Raw genomic sequence first — 27,659 nt, forward strand, 5'->3', positions numbered from 1 at the left:
GATTACGTTTGCATACAGTCGAGTCTATGCTGCTTGAGAGCATGTTTCTGACTGTCGATGGCAAATCAAAACAGAAAGCTCGAGGCTACGTGTTAATAATTTTAAAAACAGAGAAATATCACCTGGTTACAATACTATGTTCATCTGATTTGACTTTGTCTTATCAATTGGTTCAAGCATTCAGAACAACTCAGTATCAAATAAAAAAGCAAAGCAGGGATATATTGTTCATTATAAAACAATAAATGAATATCATGCCAATGATGGAATGGTGGTGGTTGCATTACCATGCGTCTCAGAATGAAATGAACGTTTATCTGTCGAGAACACCACTGTAAACTTAGCACGACATTGAGTAGTTTAGGGGCTTCAATGAAGCCCCTTTGTCAGATTTTGGAGGAGGGTCAACAACTTGTATAAGAGAATAAACTACTAATCTGTCGTACTATTCCTAATCAAGATAACATGCAAGCAGTGTCCTTTTCTAAATATCACATTGCTTTTTTGCTTTACTGTGTAAAAAGGCATGTCCTCTCTTTGATACTTTGAAACATGTCCACATGCAACAACTGATTTAGTTCGCCTCTCTGCTTCGCAAGCTTACAGTAACTTCGCAAGCTTACAGTAACTTCGCAAGCTTACAGTAACTTCGCAAGCTTACAGTAACTTCGCAAGTTTACAGTAACCCCCTGGCAATGATGGTTGCTGCTCAAGCCCAGATATACTATGTACTGTGCATGCAACGCAGTGGAGGCTGGAAGAGCATAACTTGCATAACATGAGTCTGTCTTTAGGCATGCAATAATAGCTATTCCAAATAGGAATCGATATGTTTAGATGCAATGCTCACTAATATGAGAAACCGTACTGTACATATCTATATTTGTTGGTCAAATAAATCAAGATATTGACATTGGTTATTACTATTAGCGCTAGAAGCAAGGTGTAGCTGATATCGACAGTGGTGTCGAGTTGGTTCTGACAACTTAACACACCCACACCTGTTCATACACACAAACAAAGACTTCTCCAAAATTAGTTTGAACGGGTGCGAGATGGTAGAAAGTAAAAAGCACAAGTACAAATGTAAATACAGTCCGTTGTTCTGCAAGTTCCGTCTCACAAATGATTCTTGGATATTTCGGAAACTTCAGGGCGTTTAAAATGTCAAGAGATTGTTTATGTTTGTCCACCCATTGCCCCTCTCATAAAATGACAATTATATGTATGTCATAGCACCTTTGGCATTTGTGTCGAAAAAGACCTTGATGTAAGATGTGGGTACGTATCCCTCTTCATCCTCGTTCCTACGCACCCGCGTCCACCCGTCACCCTTATCCTCCTCTATGACATACAGCAGCTCCCCCTCGGCCATGGAAATGGTGCCTTCGTTCTGACCTGAGGAGACAGGAAAGAAAAACGTCAAGTCATTGTTATTTTCAGTTGAGTGTGTTAAAATGCTACATTCACAAAAAGCCTATGCTGCACCAACAGTAGATTGTTAATGTGACAAACTCTCTAGCAGGGTGATGCGAAGCACCAAGTTAATTTGTAATCATCTAACAATAAACTATGTAATGGCATACATTGTTGAAATTTCAGAATATGCCTCGATGAGTCATATCCTCTTTGCAGCACTTTATTTTTACCTGCAGGGAAATGTTTTAACCCAACTGTCCATGACGGAAGAAGCCCCTTTCCTGTTATTTGAACCAGTTGAGACATATGTTCTGAAAAGTACAACAAACCCCAATCTAACAACAACACGTACTTTCAGAGGGGGCATTGGCGTACCTTCGAAAGGGTAGAGCGATTTACAGGTTCCGATAGTGGGGAGTGGGTCCTCTTCATCAAAGTCATCATCAAAGTCGGTGCTCCGAGATTTGAGGTGATGCTCTGTGCTATGATCCTCTGTGTAGCTGCCGTCCGGGCTAACCACATAAAAAAGACAAACAGTTAAAGACCACCCAAATATCATATAATCCAAGGTTGCTCATTTGGCCATGGTGAGACGTGTGTCAAATCCATAAACCCATACATTTAAAGCTGTGTTAAAAAGCATACATTGAGTCAATAGACAGTCCTCGTTAGTTATATTTAGAGAATAATAATGTACAATAAGCCCCCAAACAAGTTTCAGTCAAAACACATGGTCCATAGCTAGTGCAAGGTTTGGTTGTGGTTTTTCTGTTTTTCTGTCAGCTTGTCCACTGATTCTGAGCTATAGTAATGTGCACATTTGTTCTACCTCTCTCGGTTGACAGGTGCACAGTTGTTGTTGACGGGTGTAGTAGCATTGGAGTCGTACAATCCACTTTGTCGTCTGTGTGGGTCACACTTTTCTGCTAACCTGGTCTCCACCTCTAGCAGCCAGGCCTGTGGACAGACATCAAAAGGTTTCGACTCAACAATACCTGAAATGTACATGGTGATACATGAACTAGCTACATGTCTCTTTTTTCAAAGGAGAGTGGAATATTTTTGATAGAGATTGGGAATGAGAGAGACCGATCGATGAGGGGAAAGATAGCGGTGAAAGTGTCAGACACGGGATTCAAACCCAGATTTTAGTCCAGAGCCTGGAGTCGGCAACACTACCACTAGACCATACTCTGGCAAACATTAAATATCTAACAAGCATTGACATGAATCCTGTGTAACATTTCAACTTACTTCATATTTCCTTGAATCCAGTTCTAACTTGTCAATATTTTGCCTGATCTCCTCTAATCGTGGGTCCACACTGTTGGGGTCCCCCATGTGTGGGTTCTTTATGTACACGTCCTTCATTTTAGTCAGAGCATCGCTACAATACAAAATGGACAGCATGTCACATTCAGAATGAACACGCATTCATACTGAAGAACTGTTCTGTTTGTAAATAGACCAGAGATAGTTTAAAACTTCTCATATAGATACACAATTTGACTTTCACACATTTACTCTACCTCTGATCCATCTCTTTTTGTAGCTCCTTGTTGATGTCATTGATTTTGGCCTGGAGCTTCTTCCTCCTCTGTTCAGGAGGCAGGTGACTACAATCTTCAGGGCCAGAACCCTATGGGAAAACAAACAAACACCCAGACATACATACTCCTATTAAAAGCCTAACACCATGGAGCAGTGACTTTATTTTGTTTTATGTATGTTTTTTAATGTCTTTATATTGACTTCATATTGTTATCAGCAACAATGAGATCTGAGATGAGCGTGTTCAGTTGAAAGTACACACTTTAGCAATATTCCTCTATAGTGATTGTACCTGTAAAGTGTGCACTACAAAACAATATAGTCATCAACCATCTGAAGAGTTGTGAAAACAGTCGTGCTTACCAGCTTGAGAGAAAGCTTTCCAAGTGAGGGGAGACAATGGGACGAAAAAGACACAATGTCAACATATGTTCAAAACTTTGAGACGGAAGTATGAAACTGTACAAGCACAACTCGCAATGAAGGGCCATGTCAGTCTGAACAGTTTGTTCATCATTGGCAGCATTATATTTTCTCCACTGACAGTATGAACAAATGTTAAACAATGAACATGACACACACACCAATCGTAGATTGGAAAAGAACACAGTGCCAGAATACACACAATTTCCAAATTATTGTCTGTACGTAATAGGCCCAGAGGGATCCCATTCAAAGGGAATGTGCAATAGTAGGAGCCACTATCAGTAGGCCATAGTCACCATATCAATGTCTTAAGCACAGAGTCAATCTGCCCATACAAAATCAACTTACCCCGCGCTTCAGACTCCTTAAACATTGCATTTTATGTTTGGAGGTCATGAACTCATTGAGGCGGTGGGAGAGGGGCTCCTTGGGCTGCTGGGGAGACTGGGGGCCATTGGGCACGGCACCGGGTGATGGGGAGGTAGGGGGGGGAGGGGGTGGTTGGCGTGGGGAAGCTAACAAAGACATGAGCTACGGGTAAGGGTCATGGAGCGGTATGGAACAAAACAATAAAGAAATTAGGAAAATGAACACCCAAAATGTAAAAAAATCCAAAATAATAATGAAACGATGGAAGGACAGAAAGAATCTGGTTACTAACACTTAAGACAGCAGCGATTAAGAGAGCATGTACAAAGTATGAGCATGTTATTGTATGACGATGAGAGAACACTGGGTCCAGCACGAGTTGAGCTTTTAGATAAATTGTGCTTCCAAATAAGCATTTATTTCATATTATAAAGATGTTCACTCTCCAATTTAGGCAGACACCTGGGCCCCATTCAGTTCACATTGTGGAACATTTCAGATAGAAATGTAATGAAGAGAGCGGAGAGGATTCCTTATTCTTCATGTCAGAGAGACGTGTGTTCTATCTACAACATATATTTCTGTCTGAACCTTCCACAACGCGGTGCCCTGCCGAACTCAGCCCTGGCTATTACAGTACTGTAGGTAGAGGGCAGTCTTGTGGACTGAAGGTGTTGTCCTTACCTTGTTTCTCTTGATGAAAGGCCATAGTTTGCCCCTGCTGTTGCTGCGGCTGGGCTTGCCCTCCCCCCGCGAGTTCAGATAGCTGGACTCTGACACGGTCCGCCTCATAGACAGACTATAGTCCTCAACTTCTACGTCGCCAGGTGGTTCGAAGCCAGACTTGTAGGATTCCACCACCTGCTTGGTGTCCTGTTGGGGGAAGTGATTTCATTCATATATAATAGATGGAATATTATGAATATTCACCAAATGTATTTCAGCTTGAAGGCACCAAACTGAACCAAATAGCAGAAAATCATTTGCACTTTAAAGTGCAAGTATTCCTCTCGGAAGCCAACGTCAAAACAACGGCACGTAAAAAGGTGATTCCACGCCAGCGGGAGTGGGAAATATTTTTGGTATCTCAGATTGTTCTGGCAATTCTCACATAGAAACTTCATTGGGAGGAAGGAGATTTGAAATACGTTTTACATTTGCATCACAAACCAAAATTATGATGAAAGTGGCCATTTTAGGCCCTTTTTAGACCTAAACATGCCTCCTGTAAGACCTTATGGTCCGTGAACAGTACATGATACAGACAACATATTGGTGTCATTATACTCCTTTTAGTGTGCTCTTAACAAGTACAGTGGGGAAAAAAAGTATAGTTTAATTTTCATCATAGGTACACGTCAACTATGACAGACAAAATGAGGAAAAAAAATTCAGAAAATCACATTGTAGGACTTTTAATGAAGTTATTTGCAAATTATGGTGGAAAATAAGTATTTGGTCAATAACAAAAGTTTCTCAATACTTTGTTATATACCCTTTGTTGGCAATGACACAGGTCAAACGTTTTCTGTAAGTCTTCACAAGGTTTTCACACACTGTTGCTGGTATTTTGGCCCATTCCTCCATGCAGATCTCCTCTAGAGCAGTGATGTTTTGGGGCTGTCGCTGGGCAACACAGACTTTCAACTCCCTCCAAAGATGTTCTATGGTGTTGAGATCTGGAGACTGGCTAGGCCACTCCAGGACCATGAAATGCTTCTTACGAAGCCACTCCTTCGTTGCCAGGGCGGTGTGTTTGGGATCATTGTCATGCTGAAAGACCCAGCCACGTTTCATCTTCAATGCCCTTGCTGATGGAAGGAGGTTTTCACTCAAAATCTCACGATACATGGCCCCATTCATTCTTTCCTTTACACGGATCAGTCATCCTGGTCCCTTTGCAGAAAAACAGCCCCAAAGCATGATGTTTCCACCCCCATGCTTCACAGTAGGTATGGTGTTCTTTGGATGCAACTCAGCATTCTTTGTCCTCCAAACACGACGAGTTGAGTTTTTACCAAAAAGTTATATTTTGGTTTCATCTGACCATATGACATTCTCCCAATCCTCTTCTGGATCATCCAAATGCACTCTAGCAAACTTCAGACGGGCCTGGACATGTACTGGCTTAAGCAGGGGGACATGTCTGGCACTGCAGGATTTGAGTCCCTGGCGGCGTAGTGTGTTACTGATGGTAGGCTTTGTTACTTTGGTCCCAGCTCTCTGCAGGTCATTCACTAGGTCCCCCCGTGTGGTTCTGGGATTTTTGCTCACCGTTCTTGTGATCATTTTGACCCCACGGGGTGAGATCTTGCGTGGAGCCCCAGATCGAGGGAGATTATCAGTGGTCTTGTATGTCTTCCATTTCCTAATAATTGCTCCCACAGTTGATTTCTTCAAACCAAGCTGCTTACCTATTGCAGATTCAGTCTTCCCAGCCTGGTGCAGGTCTACAATTTTGTTTCTGGTGTCCTTTGACAGCTCTTTGGTCTTGGCCATAGTGGAGTTTGGAAAGTGACTGTTTGAGGTTGTGGACAGGTGTCTTTTATACTGATAACAAGTTCAAACAGGTGCCATTAATACAGGTAACGAGTGGAGGACAGAGGAGCCTCTTAAAGAAGAAGTTACAGGTCTGTGAGAGCAAGAAATATTGCTTGTTTATAGGTGACCAAATACTTATTTTCCACCATAATTTGCAAATAAATTCATTAAAAATCCTACAATGTGATTTTCTGGATTTGTTTTTCTCAATTTGTCTTTCATAGTTGACGTGTACCTATGATGAAAATTGCAGGCCTCTCTCATCTTTTTAAGTGGGAGAACTTGCACAATTGGTGGCTGACTAAATACTTTTTTCCCCACTGTATGTCTAGGTTCTGAAATACAAATGTTCACATTCATTTATTCTACATTAAAAATACTAATATAAATCTCTAAAAACTACCCTTTTTTTAAGACATATTGTTTGTAACAATATCCTTTACAAGTACATCACATTTCCAGAGTGGGCTCTCTGCTACTTCTGAAGTTAGGATAAATTTTATGAGCACCACCAACACAGTGAATGGGAAAATTGATTTGAAAAGGAACTCCTTCTGCTGTTGATTTGCTCAATGTGCAATCCTAAAGGAGGGCTGTGATCTGTTTTGAAGAGTAATAATATGTCTAAAAATAAGCAAAATCAAAATGTGTAGTTTTGAGATATTCCTATTAATATTTTTATGTTTAATACATGTATGTTAAAATGTGTATTTTCAGAATCTAGACATACATGCTCTCTCCATATGTTCGAGCTGCTCTCTCCATATGTTAGAGCATATATCATGTACGGTTCACGGACCATAAGGTCTTACAGGAGGCATGTTTAGGTCTAAAAAGGGCCTAAAATTGCCACTTTCATCATGATTTTCCCCAAAATGGTTTGTGATACATATGTAAAAAGCATGTCAAACTTCCTTTGCCAGAACTATTTCAGATACCAAAAAATGTTCTGCTCCCACTGACGTGGAATTGCCCTAAACTCCCTTTTCAAGCGTAGGAAGACACAATTATAGCAAAGGCATGGCTCTTGAAACCCACCACAGAAAGCGTCTCAGAGTAGGAGTGCTGATCTATGATCAGTTTTAGCTGAGTTATAATGAATGAACAGGGGAGCTGATTGTAGGTCAACACTCTTAGTCTGAAGATGCTTTATACAGTCCATGCTACTGCATTTATTTTTAACATCAGTAAGGCATATGTCAATGAATGCCCAACATCTTGATTCCTTCGAGTTATAGGATAAAACTGTCACTATCGGTGAGTCCGCTGTCACTATCAGTGAAAACACCCAACGACACCTGTGTGCGACTTTCCCTAGCAACAATTACATCTCATTAAAGTTGGACAGCCATTAATAAAAGGTGTGAATAATTTATGTCCTCCTATGGGCTCCTAACCCTTTACTGCTTAAGCGAATAGAACAATGGACGACCGCAATCACATTCTCTCCACACTTTTGTATTGAATTCCAGTCAAATGTCACAAAAATGAATAGCAGGTTTTTCTGTGCACGTTCAACACAGTTTGTCACTATGTAAAATGACTGTACATAACAAGAACCATGTTACGCACATGCACTAGGCCTACTCACCATTGTTGGCTCGATGGATGCTGCTGCATTGGTCATGCCATCTAAACATTTGCTAACAATAGGTAACACTTTCCGATTGACCTCTGCGTAAGTCTTCATAGACTCTGCCACTTTCTCGATCCTTTTCTCCTCCATCTCCTGTATTTTCTGAAACAAAGAAAACATTGTTTGATTACTGTACCTTCAAATAGGATTATGAGTTGCTAATCACACACACATCAGTTATATTGTAAATAGGGTGGGTACTGGTGAATAAAGTTTTCTCCCTGAAGCACTTTGAGTGCCTGCAAGTGCTATGACTACAGTGCATTCAGAAAGTATTCATACCCCTTGACTTTTTCCACATTTTGTTGTGTTACAGCCTGATTTCAAAATGCATTAAATATATTTTTTTCTCACCAATCTACACACAATACCCCATAATGACAAAGTGCAAACATGTTTTTAGAATTTTTTTCAAATTTCCTAAAAATGAAATACAGAAATACAGTACCAGTCAAACGTTTGGACACACCAACTCATTCCAGGGTTTTTCTTTATTTGTACTATTTTCTACATTGTAGAATAATAGTGAAGACATCAAAACTATGAAATAACACATATGGATTCATGTAGTAACCAAGAAAGTGTTAAACAAATCAAAACATATTTTATAGTTGAGATTCTTCGAAGTAGCCACACTTTGCCTTGATGACAGCTTTGCACACTCTTGGCATTCTTTCAACCAGCTTCATGAGGTAGTCACCTGGAATGCATTTCAATTAACAGGTGTGCCTTGTTAAAATTTAATTTGTGGAATTTCTTTCCTTCTTAAAGCGTTTGAGCCAATCAGTTGTGTTGTGACAAGGTAGGGGTGGTACTCAGAAGATAGCCCTATTTGGTAAAAGACCAAGTCCATATTATGTCAAGAAAAGCTGAAATAAGCAAAGAGAAACGACAGTCCATCATGACTTTAAGACATGAAGGTCAGTCAATCTGGAACATTTCAAGAACTTTCAAAGTTTCTTCAAGTGCAGTCGCAAAAAACATCAAGCGCTATGATGAAACTGGCACTCATGAGGACCGCCACAGGAAAGGAAGACCCAGAGTTATCTCTGCTGTAGAGGATAAGTTCATTAGTGTTACCACCCTCAGAAATCGGCAATTAACTGCACTTCAGATTGCAGCCCAAATAAATGCTTCACAGAGTTCAAGTAACAGACACATCTCAACATCAACTGTTCAGAGGAGACTGCGTGAATCAGGCCTTCATGGTCGAATTGCTGCAAAGAAACCACTACTAAAGGACACCAATAAGAAGAAGAGACTTGCTTTGGCCAAGAAACACGAGCAATGGACATTAGACCGATGGAAATCTGTCCTTTGGTCTGATGAGTCCAAATTTGAGATTTTTGGTTCCAACAGCCGTGTCTTTGGGAGACGCAGAGTAGGTGAATGGATGATCTCCGCATGTGTGGTTCCCACCGTGAAGCATGGAGGAAGAGGTGTGATGGTGACACTGTCAGTGATTTATTTCGAATTCAAGGCACACTTAACCCCAGCATGGCTACCACAGCATTCTGCAGCGATACGCCATCCCATCTGGTTTGCGCTTAGTGGGACTATCATTTGTTTTTCAACAGGACAATGACCCAAAACACACCTCCAGGCTGTGTAAGGGCTATTTGACCAAGAAGGAGAGTGATGGAGTGCTGCATCAGATGACCTGGCCTCCACAATCCCCCGACCTGAACCAAATTGAGATGGTTTGGGATGAGTTGGACCACAGAGTTAAGGAAAAGCAGCCAACAAGTGCTCAGCATATGTGGGAACTCCTTCAAGACTGTTGGAAAAGCATTCCAGGTGACTACCTCTTGAAGCTGGTTGAGAGAATGCCAAGAGTGTGCAAAGCTGTCAACAAGGCAAAGGGTGGCTACTTTGAAGAATCTAAAATATAAAATATATTTTTATTTGTTTAACACTTTTTTTGTTACTACATGATTCCATATGTGTTATTTCATAGTGTTGATGTCTTCACTATTATTCTAAAATGTAGAAAATAGTAAAAATACATAAAAACCCTTGAATGAGTAGGTGTGTCCAAACTTTTGACTGGTACTTTATGGCATTTACATATTCACACCCCTGAGTCAATACATGTTTGAATCACCTTTGGCTGCGATTACAGCTGTGAGTCTTTCTGGGTAAGTCTATAAGAGCTTTGCACACCTGGATTGTACTATACTGAACAAAAAACTAAATGCAACATGCAACAATTTCAAAGATTTTACTGAGTTACAGTTCATATAAGGAAATTAGTCAATTTAAATAAATAAATGAGGCCCTAATCTATGGATTCGACATGATTGGGAATACAGATATACATCTGTTGGTCACAGATACCTTAACAAAATGGGCCTCATCACGGTATCTCTGTGCATTCAAATTGCCATCGATAAAATGCAATTGTGTTCGTTGTCCGTAGTATATGCTTGCCCATACCATAACCCCACCGCCACCATGGGGCACTCTGTTCACAACATTGACATCAGCAAACCGCTCACCCACACAATGCCATACACGTGGTCTGCGGTTGTGAGGTCAGTTGGACGTACTGGAAAAATGTTAAGACAATTTATGTCAAAACTGTAACTAGGCCACTCAGGATCATTCAATGTTGTCTTGGTATGCACCTCCAGTATAGATTTGGCCAGTGTCTTTTAGAAAGCAGACTGGACCAGGTTTTCCTCAACGATTTTGCCTGTGCTTATAGCTGTATTCAGTTTATTTTTATCCTAAAAAACTCCCTAGTCCATGCTGATGACAAGCATACCCATAACATGATGCAGCCCCACCATGCTTGAAAATATGAAGAGTGGTAGGCAATGATTTGTTGTGTTGGTTTTGCCCAAACATAACACTTCGTATGAGGGACAAAAAGGGACATTTTTTGCAGTATTACTTAAGTGCCTTGTTGCAAAAAGGATGCATGTTTTGGAATACTTTTATTCTGTACAGGGTTCCTTCTTTTCACTCTGTCATGTAGGTTAGTATTGTGGAGTAACTAAAATGTTGTTGATCCATCCTCAGTTCTCATATCACAACCATTAAACTCTGTAACTGTTTTAAAATCACCATTGTCCTCATGGTGAAATCCCTGAGCAGTTTCCTTTCTCTCTGGCAAAACTGAGTTTGGATCTACCAATCGCCGCCCTTCTTTGCGATGCATTAAAAAAACACCCTGGTCTTTGTGGTTGAATCTGTGCTTGAATTTCACTACTCGATTGAGGGACCTTACAGATAATTGTATGTGTGGGGTACAGAGATGGGGTAGTCATTCAAAAATCATGTTAACCACTATTATTGAACACGGAATGAGTCCATGCAACTTATTATGCGATTTGTTAAGCACATTTTACTCCTGAACTTATTTAGGCTTGCCATAACAAAGGGGTTGAATACTTATTGACTCAAGACATTTCAGCATTACATTTCTTTATGAATTTCGAAAATGTTCTAGAAACAAAATTCTACTTTGACATTATGGGGTATTGTGTGTAGATCAGTGACACAAAATCTAAATGTAATCAATTTTAAATTCAGGCTGTAACACAACAAAATGTGGAAAAAGTAAAGGGGTGTGAATACTTTTTGAAGGAACTGTATATAAACCTATCAATTAGTACTGTGAGTGAGGTTAAATACCTGAAATATGTGAGGTATAAGGCTATAATAATGTTCATTCTGCTCCTTGTTAAACTTCTGCAGGTAGGTGAGGTATTCATTCTTGCTGTCCTCTGCCACTTGGTGTTTCAACTGGGCCTGCTGTCTGGCCTGTACACAGAGAGGAGGTTCAGACATGGGTTAAAGGTTCACACACCAACAAGTGGGACTGTAAACCCTGCGTAGATCCACAGAACACTAACAAGGCACATTTTGTGTTAACACGCATAACAACATCCGGATGATTCCTCACGAAACTATAACAAAAAAATAACATAATTATTGTATTTTCTGGGGGAAGTCAAGAGTATTGGTTAGTGTCATGTAATACAACACCTCAATCCACATTGAATGTTTACAATGACAAAATGATGGAAACATCAACCATAAACAACAACAAGAACAAAAGAAAAAGACAAAAGGGTTAGTTTTGCATGCACATAACCCACAAACACATAGTATGAGCACTGAGACACACTGTACACTGACAGAACAAGATCTAGATGCTGTTTCAGCAGACAGTTGAAGACTGTATCCATAACACCACAGGACTCAAAGTAAACAAATAAAACTTAACGGTAACATTTTGTATGCCTAACAGTATACGTTGCAATCTTAATATTCTTGGTTAACCCTGAACTAGAATCTCAGGTAATTGATCAGCTGCTCGAATAAGTTCTGGGTCCATACATGTTAAGAGAAGAGATGAAGAGATGCTAGAACGAGGAGCTCCACTCTCTCTCTTTGCAAGTTACGGGCCGAATGTCCCCTCCCCTTCCGAAATTCGAAAGATGCTAACAACTGTGAAATCGTGATATGTCCAAATAACCATTGGCGAAAAACACAAACACTGGAACTACTGCTGCTCATTTTCGCATTCTTTCCAGACAGATTCTAGGGTACCAGTTATATTTACGTATACAGTGAGGGAAAAAAGTATTTGATCCCCTGCTGATTTTGTACGTTTGCCCACTGACAAAGACATGATCAGTCTATAATTTTAATGGTATGTTTATTTGAACAGTGAGAGACAGAATAACAACAACAAAATCCAGAAAAACGCATGTCAAAAATGTTATCAATTGATTTGCATTTTAATGAGGGAAATAAGTATTTGACCCCTCTGCAAAACATGACTTAGTACTTGGTGGCAAAACCTTTGTTGGCAATCACAGAGGTCAGACGATTCTTGTAGTTGGCCACCAAGTTTGCACACATCTCAGGAGGGATTTTGTTCCACTCCTCTTTGCAGGGTATCGAGGCTGACATTTGGCAACTCGAACCTTCAGCTCCCTCCACAGATTTTCTATGGGATTAAGGTCTGGAGACTGGCTAGGCCACTCCAGGACCTTAATGTGCCTCTTCTTGAGCCACTCCTTTGTTGCCTTGGCCGTGTGTTTTGGGTCATTGTCATGCTGGAATACCCATCCACAACCCATTTTCAATGCCCTGGCTGAGGGAAGGAGGTTCTCACCCAAGATTTGACGGTACAAGGCCCCGTCCATCGTCCCTTTGATGCGGCAAAGTTGTCCTGTCCCCTTAGCAGAAAAACACCCCCAAAGCATAACGTTTCCACCTCCATGTTTGACGGTGGGGATGGTATTCTTGGGGTCATAGGCAGCATTCCTCCTCCTCCAAACACGGCGAGTTGAGCTGATGCCAAAGAGCTCGATTTTGGTCTCATCTGACCACAACACTTTCACCCAGTTCTCCTCTGAATAATTCAGATGTTCATTGGCAAACTTCAGACGGCCCTGTATATGTGCTTTCTTGAGCAGGGGGACCTTGCGGGCGCTGCAGGATTTCAGTCCTTCACGGCGTAGTGTGTTACCAATTGTTTTCTTGGTGACTATGGTCCCAGCTGCCTTGAGATCATTGACAAGATCCTCCTGTGTAGATCTGGGCTGATTCCTCACCGTTCTCATGATCATTGCAACTCCACGAGGTGAGATCTTGCATGGAGCCCCAGGCCGAGGGAGATTGACAGTTCTTTTGTGTTTCTTCCATTTGCGAATAATCGCACCAACTGTTGTCACCTTCTCACCAAGCTGATTGGCGATGGTCTTGTAACCCATTCCAGCCTTGTGTAGGTCTACAATCTTGTCCCTGACATCCTTGGAGAGCTCTTTGGTCTTGGCCATGGTGGAGAGTTTGGAATCTGATTGATTGATTGCTTCTGTGGACAGGTGTCTTTTATACAGGTAACAAACTGAGATTTGGAGCACTCCCTTTAAGAGTGTGCTTCTAATCTCAGCTCGTTACCTGTATAAAAGACACCTGGGAGCCAGAAATCTTTCTGATTGAGAGGGGGTCAAATACTTATTTCCCTCATTAAAATGCAAATCAATTTATAACATTTTTGACATGCGTTTTTCTGGATTTTGTTGTTGTTAATCTGTCTCTCACTGTTCAAATAAACCTACCATTAAAATTATAGATTGATAATTTCTTTGTCAGTGGGCAAACGTACAAAATCAGCAGGGGATCAAATACTTTTTTCCCTCACTGTATCTGTCCACAAGAGATTACAATCTAAGCAATTATGCATTTTATTTGTGTCTATATTTGTTATTTGTGTACAGTGCCGTGAAAAAGTATTTGCCCCATTTCTAATTTTCTCTATTTTTGCTCCCTTACACTCAATAACCACCTTTAGGTACAATGCTTCCTGTAGTTGTTGATCAGTCTCTTACATCACTTTGGAGGAATTTTGGCCCACTCTTCCATGCAGAACTGCTTTAACTCAGCGACATTTGAGGGTTTTCGATCATGAACTGCTTGTTTCAGGTCCTGCTACAACGCCATTCTAAAACTTAAAATGTGTTGCTTTTCAGCCATTGTGATGTAGACTTGCTTGTATGTTTTGGATCATTGTCTTGCTGCATGACCCAGCTGCGCTTCAGCTTCAGCTCACAGACGGATGGCATGACATTCTCCTTTAGAATTCTCTGATACTGAGCAGAATTCATGGTTCCTTCAATGATGGCAAGTCATCCAGGTCCTGAGGCAGGAAAGCATCCCCAAAGCATCACACTACCACCACCATGTTTGACTGTTGGTATGAGGCTCTTACTGTGGAATGCAGTGTTTGGTTTTCCCCACTGATCCAAACACACAGGCAAGTCTACATCAGAATGTCTGAAAAGCATTTCATGTTTTGGAATGGCCTACTCAAAGTCCAGACCAAAACCTTATTAAGATCTTGTGACAGGGCCTGAAATGAGCAGTTCATGCTGGAAAAACCACAAATGTTGCTGAGTTAAAGCAGTACTGCATGGAAGAATGGGTCAAAATTTGTCCACAGCGATGTGAGAGACTGATCAATAACTAAAGGAAGCGTTTGGTTGCAGCACAACCAGTTACTGAGTATAAGGGGGCAATTACTTTTTCACACAGGGGCATTAGGTGTTGCATAACTTAAATAAATGAAATAAGTATCCAAATGTTGTGTTATTTAATGACTCAGGTTCCCTTGATCTAATATTAGGTTTTGGATGACAAAAAACAGAAAGGGGGCAAATACTTTTTCACAGCACTGTATATATGAATATGTTTACATGTGTCTTCACTCAATTATCATTTGGAAATCCTGTACACACTAACAGACCCCAGCAGTTTCTTACTGTAAATACCCATTCCAATCCATAACTGTGTCCCATCCAAGCCTTAGAAGATCTTTGGAGATCTTAATTTGAAATTATGTTCTGAGTGAAACAGGCAATGGTATGTCTATGGGGATACATTTAACATAGAGACAGATCCTTACAGACATATAGACACCTCGTAAACCTACCTTGAGAGAGCACCGCTTTAAGGCATGTTAGAAAACAAAAACACTGAGTTAGTTTCAGAGCACTACAGAGAGGTTTTAGACGTCCTAATTATGTGAACGTTTTTTAAAATTATCAGTTATGTACTGAATGAATTACTAGGCTGCAAAAAGTATTGAACTATAAGCAACATAGTGGTTAAAGTGCATTTGGAAAGTAATCAGACCCCTTGACTTTTTCCACATTTTGTTACGTTACAGCCTTATTCTAAAATGGTGGTCCTCTGTAGCTCAGCTGGTAGAGCACGGCGCTTGTAACGCTAAGGTAGTGGGTTCGATCCCCGGGACCACCCATACACAAAAAAAATAATAATATGTATGCACGCATGACTGTAAGTCGCTTTGGATAAAAGCGTCTGCTAAATGGCATATTATTTTTTTAAATATAAAATGGATAAAATTCCATTTGTACCTCATCAATCTACACACAATACCGCATAATGACAAAGCGAAAACAGGTTTAGAAATCTTTGCAAATTTATTACAAATAAAAAACTGAAATATGACATTGACATAAGTATTCAGACCCTTTGCTATGAGACTCGAAATTGAGCTCAGGTGCATCCTGTTTCCATTGATCATCCTTTAGATGTTTCTACAACTTGATTGGAGTCCACCTGTGGGAAATTCAATTGATTGGACATGATTTGGAAAGGCACACACCTGTCTATATAAACGTCCCACAGATGACAGTGCATGTCAGAGCAAAATCCGAGCCATCAGGTCTAAGGAATTGTCCGTAGAGCTCTGAGACAGGATTGTGTCGAGGCACAGATCTGGGGAATGGTACCAAAACATTTCTGCAGCATTGAAGGTCCCCAAGAACACAATGGCCTCCATTCTTAAATGGAAGAAGTTTGGAACCACCAAGGCTTTTCCTAGAGCTGACAGCCCGGCCAAACTGAGCAATCAGGGGAGAAGGTGACCAAGAACCCTAATGGTCACTCTGACAGAGCTCCAGAGTTCCTCTGTGAAGATGGGAGAACCTTCCAGAAGGACAACCATCTCTGCAGCACTCCACCAATCAGGCATTCATGGTATAGTGGCCAGACAGAAGCCAGTCCTCAGTAAAAAGCACATGACAGCCCGCTTGGAGTTTGCCAAAGGGCACCTAAAGGACTCTCAGACCATGAGAAACAAAATTCTCTGGTCTGATGAAAGCAAGATTGAACTCTTTGGCCTGAATGCCAAGCGTCATGTCTGGAGGAAACCTGGCACCCTTACCACGGTGACGCATGGACCTCAGACTGGGGCGAAGGTTCACCTTCCAACAGGACAACAACCCTAAGCACACAGCCAAGACAACGCAGGAGTGGCTTTGGGACAAGTCTCTGAATGTCCTTGAGTGGCCCAGCCAGAGCCTGGACTTGAACCCCATCTGAAATCTATGGAAAGAACGGAAAATAGCTGTGTAGCAATGCTCCCCATCCAACCTGACAGAGTTTGAAAGGATCTGCAGAGAAGAATGGAAGAAACTCCCCAAATACAGGTGTGCCAAGCTTGTAGTGTCATATCCAAGAAGACTCAAGGCTGTAATCATGCCAAAGGTACTTCAACAAAGTACTGAGTAAAGGGTCTGAAAACGTATGTAAATGTGATTTCTGTTTTTTATTTGTAATACATTTGCAAAATATTATAAAAACCTGTTTTTGCTTTGTCATTATGGGGTATTGTGTGTAGGGAAAAACCAATTTAATCCATTTTAAAATAAGGCTGTCACGTAACAAAATGTGGAAAAATACAAGGGGTCTGAATACTTTCCGAATGCACTGTACATATGAGGAGAAAGCTGAAGTCTCTACCTATGCATTGATGTAAATATATTCCCTGTCTGATTCCAAATTCATCCACTAGATAGCATTAGGAGATCACAAGACGTCTCTTGGCCAGTTGCGTCTGGTTTGGGTAGAATGGCTGAACGGACTTTCAAGCCTGACGTCTTAAAATGACCCTAGAAATCATGGCTTTCAAGTTATCAAGTTTTTTAAATAAGACACGGACAGGTGAGGAAATTTCTACCTTCTTTTCCCATTCACTTTTCCTATTGTAAATGAGTGGGATAGATCAACGGCCCATGTGGAGGAAGCATACAAGGTCATGTGGATGGAGAAGGAAATGCATTGCTTTACAATGACCTTCAGGGTGTACCCTTTCCATGCATACTACATGTTTGCACTTTTGATGACTTGACCTACAATGCATACTTTATGAATATGACAATTGCGCATGATTTATGGCCTTTATGGGGGGGGGGGGGGGGGGGGGGGTATTCTTATGACATTGTCAGCAGTAAGATTTGAGTTCGATTTACAAACAGTCAAGGGCTGTAGCTTTCAAATTATATGTCACTTTGTATTTACTAACCCCCCTCCAACAAAACAACCTCTCAGAGTTGAACAGGTTAATGATAATTGATTTTGTTTATTTTAGTCCATATTAGCTTTATGAGATTCTTGACTTGTGTACAGTAGGTGGTACATTTCACTGCGTGAAGTCAATAACACCTGAGAAGGTTTGCAAACTTTTTGCATCTTTGTACAGATACAGGCAACTGTGCAATGTCAAAATATCATGGCCAAATGAACTGAAATCAACTAAATTACCTGGTTTGAAGTTACTTAAAGGTGATTTGGCCAAATATGTATTACATTGCACATTTGCCACCATCTGTCCCATTGATTTTTGGTTCGTGGTGGCTTAAATTAGCTGGATTAGTAGTGGTTGTTTAAAAAACTCTAAACCTTGGATTACAGTCTCTAGACTACTGTCAGGGTAAGGAATCATCAAACTCTAAGGTCTAAAATACCAAACTTATCTAAGCAACAACATTATAGGGAAGTTATTTCACGACTTGTAGAAAGATAGGGCAATGTTGATATCAATCTTCCTGAGCTCAGGGATGTTGCATGTTGACACTCCTGTACATTGAGTTAGCTTTGTTTCTACAGTACATTGGACAGATCAGATACCTGATAAACATGTCAAAGTAATATCACTGTTTTTTGCAATCAATACTGAAATAATAGCACAATTTTTGGAATCAGCAGCACACTTGTACAGTAACACAGCTTGGTTACCATCTGAGGCATTACGTTTAGAGGGAACAATGAGAAAAGCCCATAGCTGGAGCTCCATGAAGCACTGTCCCACTGTCTACCAGCAGTGATTCATATTTGGCTCCAACCTCACTTCCAACAGGGCCACAGCAGTCTCTTGACAGTGAAGCTATAGCCACACAAACCATGGTAACAGCTTCATGAGTGGGTGAGTGGTGACTAAGAGTAGCTGCACTTTCACACACACACACAGGCAGGGCGCGCGCACTCACCCACCCACGCACATACAGTGGGGAAAAAAAGTATTTAGTCAGCCACCAATTGTGCAAGTTCTCCCACTTAAAAAGATGAGAGAGGCCTGTGATTTTCATCATAGGTACATGTCAACTATGACAGACAAAATGAGAAGAAAAAAAATTCAGAAGATCACATTGTAGGATTTTTAATGAATTTATTTGCAAATTATGGTGGAAAATAAGTATTTGGTCAATAACAAAAGTTTCTCAATACTTTGTTATATACCCTTTGTTGGCAATGACACAGGTCAAACATTTTCTGTAAGTCTTCACAAGGTTTTCACACACTGTTGCTGGTATTTTGGCCCATTCCTCCATGCAGATCTCCTCTAGAGCAGTGATGTTTTGGGGCTGTCGCTGGGCAACACGGACATTCAACTCCCTCCAAAGATTTTCTATGGGGTTGAGATCTGGAGACTGGCTAGGCCACTCCAGGACCTTGAAATGCTTCTTACGAAGCCACTCCTTCGTTGCCCGGGCGGTGTGTTTGGGATCATTGTCATGCTGAAAGACCCAGCCACGTTTCATCTTCAATGGCCTTGCTGATGGAAGGAGGTTTTCACTCAAAATATCACGATACATGGCCCCATTCATTCTTTCCTTTACATGGATCAGTCGTCCTGGTCCCTTTGCAGAAAAACAGCCCCAAAGCATGATGTTTCCACCCCCATGCTTCACAGTAGGTATGGTGTTCTTTGAATGCAACTCAGCATTCTTTTTCCTCCAAACATGACGAGTTGAGTTTTTACCAAAAAGTTATATTTTGGTTTCATCTGACCATATGACATTCTCCCAATCCTCTTCTGGATCATCCAAATGCACTCTAGCAAACTTCAGACGGGCCTAGACATGTACTGGCTTAAGCAGGGGGACACGTCTGTCACTGCAGGATTTGAGTCCCTGGCGGCGTAGTGTGTTACTGATGGTAGGCTCTGTTACTTTGGTCCCAGCTCTCTGCGGGTCATTCACTAGGTCCCCCCGTGTGGTTCTGGGATTTTTGCTCACCGTTCTTGTGATCATTTTGACCCCACGGGGTGAGATCTTGCGTGGAGCCCCAGATCGAGGGAGATTATCAGTGGTCTTGTATGTCTTCCATTTCCTAATAATTGCTCCCACAGTTGATTTCTTCAAACCAAGCTGCTTACCTATTACAGATTCAGTCTTCCCAGCCTGGTGCAGGTCTACAATTTTGTTTCTGGTGTCCTTTGACAGCTCTTTGGTCTTGGGCATAGTGGAGTTTGGAGTGTGACTGTTTGAGGTTGTGGACAGGTGTCTTTTATACTGATAACAAGTTCAAACAGGTGCCATTAATACAGGTAACGAGTGGAGGACAGAGGAGCCTCTTAAAGAAGAAGTTACAGGTCTGTGAGAGCCTTTAAATCTTGCTTGTTTGTAGGTGACCAAATACTTATTTTCCACCATCATTTGCAAATAAATTCATAAAAAATCCTACAATGTGATTTTCTGGATTTTTTTTCTCAATTTGTCTGTCATAGTTGACGTGTACCTATTATGAAAATTACAGGCCTCTCTCATCTTTTTAAGTGGGAGAACTTGCACAATTGGTGGCTGACTAAATACTTTTTTTCCCCACTGTACACACGCACCCGCACACACACACGCACGCACCCACACACTGCTACCCATTGTCAGTCAATAACTTACTTTTTCGACGTCTGCTTTAGTCACATTGATGTCAGCATCAATCTTGTCAAAGTACTGCTGGGCTTTGTCCGCCTCCTTGCAGTCTCTCTCAAATCTCCGTTTACTCTGAGGAGAGGCAATTCACATGTCAAGTGGGAATGGTTCAGTCGCGTATCGTTCATTTCTTCAATTACTCAAACCTACTCGTCAGGAGGACACTTACGGATTCTAGTTGTTTCCAAGAGTTCTCAATGTGTTGCTGAGCTCTGCGGCCATCATGGAAATGCTGAGTAAAAAAAAAACATAATAAAATAAGTTGAAACACTTAAAACAGTAGTAGAATCATTTCTGGTTTGAACGCAGAGCAATTTACTATCAATTTACTATCAGTCAAGAGACTTCTACATCTCTTACGACAGCTCTTACGATACTCCTTATGATTAATGAAAAAGATAGACAAAACACACAATATCCCTAACAAAAAGGCATAAAATCTGCTCCTTAGCCTTTGCATGGAAGCAAAACTACTGAGCCAAAACTAAACTGACTTATGTGACTTGCTGATGTGCATATTTGTTACAGGAGGAGGTCGCAGTTCCGGAGCGACCCACTAGGTGTCAACCTCCGACAACCTTAGGCACCTCCTCACTCACAGTCGGGACTAATCATCATCCTATTGGTGTCACCTGTGTCTATCGGTTCACCTGTGTATTTATGCCCTCACTTCCCTGTGTTCCCTTCCTCAGTTTTCTCTGCTAGTTTCTCTATGTCCAGCAGTACTACTCAGTGTCTGATCGGAGATCTATGTACAGGTACTTGAGAAGTATTCTCCCTGTTTCGTTATTTGTTTCAGTCTTAGGTAGTATTTGATATTTTGGCTGTCAGACGGTTTTTGGAGACATTTGCTACGCCTTTCTTTTATTGTGATAAGTCCGTTCTTTGGTATTTTGGCTTCGGGATCACCAGTAAAGATCCTTGTTTCACCATCTCTGCCTACTGCCTACTGTATATCCTGCACCGCACCTGGGTCACACCTCACCCCAACACTTACACATATTCTTGACTGAGTCAATGCTGCTCACAGCGTATAAAACAACTTTAAAGGGCATTCACAGATGAAGACCCAAAGGCGCTTCTGCTTTTGTTGTAAGTTTAATTTAAATTATTGGAGCAGTAAATGTTATTGTGTTCATGTGGTGTACAAAGCTTATGTTCAATGCCTGGTTGCAGGACCTCATTTAACTTACACCATGTTCTGGTTGGGAATTTAATGAATGAAAAAGCATACATCGGAGTGAGCTATCGATCAAAGCTACCTTTACTACAGGTTAGAAAATAAAAACCATCCAACAAAAATGGCAGTCCAGAAAAAAAAATGTTTTATTAAACTAATAAGTATTAACTATTCTCGCTCTGAGCTGAGCCATTGTCAAAGACATTCTGTCAGACAAAAGGCCACAACCAAAGCCTTACAAAACTGTGTGTGGGGGGGAGAAGAAAAGAGCTGCTATACATTCCACCCCTCCCCCCATTATATTAGTTCCAGCCACCAGCTCCAGACAGAGGCCTGGTCCACTTATGAGTAGCACCATATTGGAGGCTACTATGGATGGGTGGGGGGAGTAGGGCCAACCTGTTCCCAATCCATTGACCTGGATACTTGACCCAGTTCCATCCCTGGGATGTATTGGATGTGGCGGTATACAATTATGAGCAACATCATGACAGATTCTCCGCTTGATCCCTGGCTGTGTGGTACAGAGCAATGAAAATCACCAATGACATAATTGCATCTGCTCCAGCAATTGCATTTGCTGATTTGATTTTTGGGAGTGGGGATAAATTTTTTTTTAATAAAACATTTTTGGAAGCATTGAGCCGCCACTGGTTGACCAGGGATTGGCTGGTTTGGCTCAGATCATGTGATATCAATAATCTCTGGATAGTCTAGCCGCAAAATGGTTGAGCTGCCAATGAGCATGATCTGGGAGAGTAGAATTCACGTCTAAGTGAGCGATGCACAGGAAAGGGGATGTTTTACCGATTTCCTCTCTGCTTTCAGCTCCTGGATGTAGCGCGTCAGCTCACAGATGATGTGAGTGGTGAGATTCTCAGCGATGACCTCGTGTTGTCCCGCATAATCGTTCAGTTCATTCAGGGTCATCAGGAAGGCCCGACAGGACGTGTACCTGGTAACAAGACGAGACGTGACCACAAAACGTGTTTAAAAACACTCACTTATTTCATATTTAATTACTCTAATCACAACCGCTTTATTACTATGCATCCTGAGAAATATTAATGTAATACTGTTACTGACGATCGTCAGCACATTACATTATCTGAGAGGAATGTTTGCGTCATATTTATTACCATAAGAAATAATTAATAGGTACTAGAGAATATAACCGTTAATATTGAAATTATATAATTTACTGGCCACTTCGACAGTGTCTTTAAACGATAGGACATACATAGAATTAGATTTTTGTGATTTCGTGACTAAGACGGGAAATAAGACATGGATAAAGCCCTCATCTGGCACAACCTCCTTCAAAGGCTTCCTCCCTTGCCTTAAGAAACGTCTCTAATTTTCTCTCAAAAGGTCACTCTGTTCATGTGTCTTGGAACTGTCCAACTGTTTTGCACATATGATGAAGGATAACACCTTGACGAAAAGACAATCCTTGTGGAAATAACCTTGGCTTTAGCTACACAGTGTTCTCCGGGCAGATATGGAGTGTTTCGCTGGAAGCCATGAAAGTGCAGCCTTGTTAATCTGAAACAGCTATTTTTACCCACTAACAGCCGGTAATGAGTGGAGATGGAAATCAGCTAATGAATAACATGACAGTACAATCATCACAAAAATAATAGCCACATTCATGTACACGGTCAACCTGATATCGTGAACATTAATCCTTGATGCATTTCACTCACTTGTATTCTTCTTCCTCTCTTGAGTTTTTCTTGGGCTGATATTTTTTAGAGAGGTTTCTGTTAGGGAATGGGAACAACGTTCAGTACAGGCGTGGAAAACATACAGTACACTGTAAATCAGGGACTGTGGAGAGATACAGAAGGAGACATGTAAACACAAATATTGTATGTTTGTGTACTCATGGGAAAGGGACGCCCAGTGACAGGATGTCAAAAGCACAAGCTGACTGACGGATTATCCTCTGTGTACCTCTGCATCTGGACCTCATATGTACCCATCTCTAAAAACAACAGAGTGATTGGACAAGAAAGAGCAGCATCTGAGGGGCAGTGTCAGGAAGTCATCCCTTAGCTTTATTGTAAATCTCAGGATGATTAATCCAACGGGAGTTAGAGCCTACGCTTACTATGAAATCACAACTGTATGCGCAAGATTAATCTTGAAATATCATCATACTATCTGTACAATGACGCTTACGGTTCAAAAAAAAAAAAATATATATTACATTTGTAATTATGCATCCTCTGAGTGGACTATCATAAGCAGAAACAGAGGCTACCATAATGACACAGCGGTAAAAAAATCCAGAATACATTTCTCCCCCTCCACTGGTAGCCTCCACTGGTAGCCTCCACTCCCTGTGCTCTGAGCCACACCATCTATTCGGATGTGTTGCTAGGCAGATTGCCGCTTTTCGTCCACTTGCAGCCACATGACAAATCTGGATCCTGACACCACAGCACATGGCGCAAATCCCATACACCCAGATTCATGTTAACACTTTGAAAATAAAATGACTAACAAGCTGTCTGTTTTCTCTGGTTTTTTAAGGACCTGCTTGTCTTTTGGGGCTTTTTGCTTAATTTTGAAGGCTTAATTCCTCCATTCAGTGTCCAATCCGTGCTCTTCATATTCTGGTGTGTTTAGTCTAAGGTTGCCTTAATCAATATACCACATCAACTATAGTATGAACTAACATATGTAGAGAAACAAATATATTATGGTTAGTGATGAAAAATCACAATTTAACAAAACACTTCATATGCAACTTAAAATGGTGCCACTATTAATGATACTGGCTGGAGAACAAAACACACCCAATGAATAATCTAGTTCAGAGCTGACCGCAGCACTATTGCTGAGGCAGAAAACCTCTTGATATGATGTCCAGAAAAAAGGTTGATGTTGGGTGATTATGCATGCAGGAATTTGCTGCTGTGTATTCCTTGGTGAGTGCACGGCAGACAGCGATGCAACTCATCCACTGTCCCCGGGGACTGCTCTGTCAGAGACTATCACTGTCTGGCAAGTACTCCCATATTATACAGTGGGAAGCTCCCAAGACCATTGGAGGGAAACAAATGTGGGTCATTGCTGTGGATACCCTAGTAACCATGGTAATGCATTGCCTACCCGGCTTACACTTCCGGTTGCACGTAGTTACAGGCCCGTATGTATCTGTATTCATCTATCTCACTTAGTTGCTACTTCCTACATAAACTACCACCTTTGGGTAGGCCTGGCTACATTCACCTCCGAATTTAGAAGATTGCTTTGAAGTGGGCTGAAATTCAAACATTTTATTTTTACCTTTGTTTAACCCGGGGTTATTGAGAAGGCATTCTCTTTTAATTACAAAAACCACCTGAACAAGATGGTGTAGTGATACACTAGAGCGACAGCTGACACATGTACCACTGGACCCTCTAGCCTTGGTGTATGCATGTCTGAAATGTATATGAAAATGTGGATACCAGAGATCATTTTGTCACTTGTGAGCATCATCTCATGACATGCATTGCACTTGATCGTGGCATGACTTGGATGACATTGGTGATGCAGGCTCTGTAGTATTTATCAAAGTTACTGAAATCAACAAAACATACCAAAACATATGTTTTATTAGTACTGTAGGCTACTCATACTGCAACGCCTTCGCCATGAGAGACAGACAATAGCAAAATGGGAAGTGAAGAGGGGAATGTTTTCCCAGCCCTACCTGATTTGCTTTGCATAGCTGATTTCAATTTCAGATCTCTCTTTGACAAACTTTGTATACTTCTCCACAAACTCAATGCCCCAGTGGGTGTGCTTTTCCAAGTTGTCAAACTGGTCCTATAAGAAAAGAGATTGAGAATAAAATAAGAATAAATTATCAAAACAAAGCAATATTCCCAAGTAGACCAGGTTACACTGATTTGTGTATTTTCTTCCTAAAGAACATTCATTTATTTTGCAGGCATGAGGCAATGTTCATGAACATTTTACAGAAAATAGCTATTATCGTTAAATGAGAGGGATAGACTGTCTACAACAGTCTTTGTTGCAACAGTAGGTCTTTGTTGCAACAGTAGGCTAACTCTGCTGTTGCCAAGTACCTCAACTCCTCCAAGGAGTTGGCGCAGCATAGAGTTTTTTTAATTAACCTCTGACTCGCTATGCATCAATACTTTAAAAAATGTACATTTTAAACCATTACCATGTACCTATGTTTTTCTTCTGTTGTTGCGTACCTTTCTTTGTTTGCTGAAATCCACACGTTTTAATAAAACGTTAATCAAATACAACCACCTACTGTTTCCTTGTTAGGATTCAATTGGCACATGCACATTCCTGCTGAGTTGCCATCTTTGACCAACAGCCATGAGGTATTTTATTAACGTTTTATTTAAAAGTATGGATTTCAGCAAACAAAGAAAGGCACGCAACAACAGAGGACAAACATAGGTACATGAAAAGGGTTTAAGAATGTACATTTGTTAAGTATCGACGCATAGGGACTTGTAGGAGTCAAGAGGTTCATTTCAAAAACTCTAGTCAGTGCTCAACTCCATGGAGGAGTTGAGGTACCTGGCAAACTCTGCTGCTTCTTTACATTCTGCTGCTGTACAGCTACTACTGTACATTGTATGTAAGCCCACAACATAAGCTACAGGAGACAAATTGGGAACATAATAAGACTATTGACATTCAGTTGGTGCGGTGGAATAGTATATGCTGTGAACTCAAATGAACATATGTGGTTACTTTTGAATCTCTGCAATGCATAGGCTATTTGTGCACACCTGTAGGCATAAAATAAAAACAATCCTCTTCAACTATAGGCCTTGTTTCCATTTCCAAACAAAAACTAATTCCATAACGTTACAAATATTTAAGGCGTTATTTTAGACGTCACCTCCCTGATATTTGCAATAGGCCCTTCTATGAGCGAAAAAACGTGGTGTATGAGGATCCGTTCAACCTGCTGGCCCTGTTATTCATTGTCCTAGCTTTAATAGCTATTTCAGCTATAAGGTGAAATAAGGCAGACAACGCGGGGAAACGCATTCCCAAATGCGTAGCCTACAATACCGCTCTCTGGGGCAATGTTTCAAATTAAACGTTACTAGAGTCGCTATGTAGCTGTAGCATTTACTGTATGTGCACAGTATGGACCCCATTTGCAATGGCTTAGTGATTGTAATAGGCTAATAGGGTAGGATATTGAAAACAACTAGCCTATTGCTTCTAACGTAGGCTGTATGGCGGGATAGATCTTGAGGTTAAAAACAAAAGTAGGCTATATTAATTCATGACTGTAAAATCTGATGCTGTATCCAACCGTGTAGCCTAACAGTCGATCCAGTATAGAATCCGCCACCATACCTCCGATAATAAAGGCTGCATGCATGCGCAGAAAAGCATCATGGCAGCAGGAGCTTTAAGCTCGCTACCTTGTTGCAAGACAATGACATCCACATGTCGTTTGTATCGGAACAGATCAAAGGTTGTCCATCAAATTAAAGCAATGGTTAAAACAGGTTTCATTCACGAATATATTTGCGCCGTTATCACTCGGTCGTGCTTTCGCGGTTCTACTTACCCACAGCTCCGTCCCCCATCTACAACTCATCGTTTCAGTGCAATTTCTTCCAAATTATCCACGATTTCTATGCATGCGTCCAATGATATTATTCAGGCCTATATCTGAGTACAAACGTATGTCATAAGATCCCCCAAGGTTTGTGTAGCTTTTCACCGACGCATTCAGTCATAACAAACGTTGTTTTGCCCACAGATATTAGGTTGATTGCTGCTCCTACATGTGGGGCATCACCCGCCTAGCCCGATGACAGCACGCGCGCTGTCACTGAGGGATCTTTGCTAGAGCCCCTGCTCACCCGTAGAGTCGAGAGCGCTTTTTGTGATGGACAGTGAAAGGATAGGCTTTGTGATACTCAAAACTGTGGATATTTGTTTGCACAGTACATTTAAACGTGAAACTATTAAGGGTTCAATTCCAGTAAGGCAC

The 27,659-nt window shown here is 41.1% G+C and overlaps 1 pseudogene across 1 annotated transcript; it reads right to left on the reverse strand.

Moving 5' to 3' along the window:
• Window positions 1–1,219: 1,219 nt before the first annotated feature.
• LOC311144180 (formin-binding protein 1-like) lies at window positions 1,220–27,305 on the reverse strand (annotated as a pseudogene). The gene is made up of 17 exons: window positions 27,231–27,305; window positions 25,365–25,480; window positions 23,365–23,421; window positions 22,466–22,613; window positions 20,648–20,710; window positions 20,446–20,550; window positions 15,393–15,407; window positions 11,582–11,710; window positions 7,898–8,044; window positions 4,450–4,638; window positions 3,745–3,927; window positions 3,334–3,348; window positions 2,949–3,058; window positions 2,674–2,806; window positions 2,249–2,376; window positions 1,795–1,931; window positions 1,220–1,398 (listed from the first exon to the last, which is right to left on the reverse strand). The product of its transcript is annotated as a formin-binding protein 1-like (transcript).
• Window positions 27,306–27,659: the final 354 nt, after the last annotated feature.

The sequence above is a fragment of the Coregonus lavaretus genome (genome assembly GCF_964263955.1).
Source record: "Coregonus lavaretus genome assembly, chromosome: 17".
Lineage (NCBI taxonomy): Eukaryota > Metazoa > Chordata > Actinopteri > Salmoniformes > Salmonidae > Coregonus > Coregonus lavaretus.